Source organism: Zingiber officinale, chromosome 3B, assembly GCF_018446385.1.
Source record: "Zingiber officinale cultivar Zhangliang chromosome 3B, Zo_v1.1, whole genome shotgun sequence".
Classification (NCBI taxonomy): Eukaryota; Viridiplantae; Streptophyta; class Magnoliopsida; order Zingiberales; family Zingiberaceae; genus Zingiber; species Zingiber officinale.
Window position 1 is genome coordinate 36991018 of NC_055991.1, and position 2926 is coordinate 36993943.

The 2926-nt window shown below is 47.7% G+C and overlaps 1 pseudogene; it reads left to right on the forward strand.

The window, feature by feature from the left end:
* The first annotated feature begins 1132 nt into the window (after nucleotides 1-1132).
* Nucleotides 1133-2573, forward strand: LOC122054814 (annotated as a pseudogene).
* Nucleotides 2574-2926: the final 353 nt, after the last annotated feature.

The window sequence follows — 2926 nt, forward strand, 5'->3', positions numbered from 1 at the left end:
GATCAACTATAGATCGATTGGAGCGAACTTCAGCCCATGACAACTTCGTCATATAACTTCACTGGTAATGAGGTATTACCGATCGACCAAGCTCAACTTACCATATCACTCAGAGAGGAGCCACTCATGAGGACGAGGATGATAAATTTTATAGTAGTGGACGCTCCGTCCACTTACAATGTTATACTGGGTCGATCGGTGCTAAATGAGTTTTGACCGGTCGTCTCCATGTTATGTCAAAAGTTCAAGTTTCCTGTGGACAACTCAGTCTACGAAGTTAAGGGCGACTAGCTCACAGCTCTGCGATGTTACGTGGAAATGGTGAAGACTTAGTCACGAGCCGCTCAGAAGACCTAATGGCTGGAAATCAATGCAATTTTGGAGGAGCCTCGCACACTGATCTATGAAGAAAAATAGGAGGTTCAAGTGTACCCCAACTGACTGGAGGCCACTACATTTATTGCGCTCGATCTGAGCAGAAAAAAGAAGGCCGAACTGGTTGCTTATTTAAGGAAAGACCATGATGTGTTCGCTGGGCCACTCATGATCTCCTGGGTATCTCGCCAACAATAGCGCAACATGAGTTGCACGTTTGATCAGATGGCAAGCCAGTAAAGCAAAAGAAAAGGGTTTTCAAGTCAGAACAGAATCATATTATCCGAGAGGAGGTGGAGAAGCTACTAAATGTGGGGTACATTCGAGAAGTACAGTTCCCTAGCTGGCTCACCAATATAGTGTGGGTCTCCAAGAAGGGTAACAAGTGGCTGGTCTGCATTGACTTCAAAGATCTAAACAAGGTCTGTCATAAGGACTACTACTCTTTGTCGTACATCGATCAGATGGTTGACTCCACGGCGAGTTGCTAGCTGATATGTATGTTGGATGTATATCAGGACTATCATCAGGTTCCGCTCGCCAAGGAAGATTAGAAAAAGGTCAGGTTTATCATGACAGACAGGACCTACTATTACAAAGCTATGTCATTCGAATTGAAGTATGTCGGGACCACCTACCAAAGATTAATGAACGAGGTGTTCCAACATTAGATCAGTAGAAATATAGAGGTATATGTCAATGACATATTGATAAAATCTCTCTGAGCTACTAACCTATATGTAGATATAGAAGAGGCATGCTGGACCTTGAGGAAGTATCGAGTAAAGCTCAACCCGAGCAAGTGCTTGTTTGGAGCAAGGAGCGAATGATTCCTCAGGTACATTGTAACTGAGCGAGGAATTGAAGCAAATTTGAGCAAGGTGAAAGCACTCCAAGACATACCCCCTCCACATAATCTAAAGGAAATTCAGCGCTTGACCAAATGAATTACAACCCTAATAAGATTCATCTCCAAGTCATCCGATCGGAGCCAGCCAGTCTTCAAAATTATACGTCGAGCTACCAAGTTTCAATGGGGCGTTGAATGTAGGCCTGTTCAACCGGTCGGTTAACCGGTTTACCGGTTCCGGTTAATTCTGATTTTCCATGATTTATTGAAAATCGGTTAACCGACCGGTATCTTACCGGTTTTGTCGGTTCCGGTTGAACCGGTTCCAGTCGGTTAACCGGTTCCAACCGAGAACCGATAACAGCGCGACCACTTTTTCTACCACCGTTTCTACTACTAATCTCTCTGCCCCCTCCCGATCGGAGATGTTGAGTGATCCCAGGCCTCGCAGCGGCGGCGCCGACCGTGAAAACACCGTCGCCGAGTTCCGTGACATCCATCCGTTAGGACCGGCGAACAGCGAACTCGAACGCGAGCTGCGGCGGACGCGGGGACCTCTTGGAGGGAGGCAGCATCCGCTCGTCGGCTTCCCTCTCCGTCGAGAGTGTCGATGATGTCAGCGAGGGCAGATTCAGTAGCATGAGCAGGGAGTTCAACGTCATGGTCGTAGCTGGCTCAAACTTGCAGCAGCAGTAGCAGAACGATGGCGGTGGCGGCGCTGTCGACGAGCAGCTTACACGCATCGGTGAGGATGAGCTGGAGGAGACCAATCCGTTGGCGATCGTCCCCGACAATAACCCCTTGTCCCCTTCCCCTCCCCACGTTGCCCACCACCCGGCGGAGGTGGAGGCGACGGCGGCAAGTCTTCATCTACCGCTGTCAAAGGGGTCCCAGCGCACGTAGTGAAGAAGGAGGAGGCAGAGTCGAAGATCGCGGCTTGGCATATCGCGAAGGTCGCGAAGATCAACAACAGGTTCAAGCGCGAGGAAGTGACCATCAACGGCTGGGAGAGCGACCAGGTAGAGAAAGCCACGACTTGGTTGAAGAAAGTTGATGTGCTCGATTCTACTCCATAAAAAAAAAATCGATTGTTTCTCATCAAAGATCGATCTTTTCCCAGTGGTTTGATTTTTGTCGCAATGGAGCATCGGAAGCTGGACGAGCAGTGGGCGAAGGCGACGGAGAAGATGCAGAACAACGTGGCCAAGGCACATCAAAAGGAGGCGAAAAGGTCGGTGTTGGCGGAGTCAAAGAGGGGAACCAACTAACCAAGGTTGCCAAGGTGTTGGAGCTTGCCAATTTCATGAGAGTCGTGGGCAGATCTCCATCGAAGCGCTCCTTCTTCTAGACCAGCTAAAATCGATCAGGATCAATCCGAAGATCTCTCAATTCTCAAAAGTCACTGCATGCAAATGAATCTCTTTTCAGATTTTTCAAAGTATATGGAATTCGAGTGGTGTAATTGTAAGTTGGGAGGTTGAATTGTTCTGTAATAAATCACCATAACATAAAGCTGTATTGATTATTTGATTATTGTGATTTGTGAACAGTGTGGGAAGCGTCGCCTACTCACCTCCAAACCTTTGCTTCCCAATTTTACCGGTTTACCGGTTAAACCGGTAAAAAAAATCTAAAACCGGAAATCAACCGGTAAATCGGTAAAAACCAGTTAACCGGAACCGGTTAAAACCGGTTAACCGA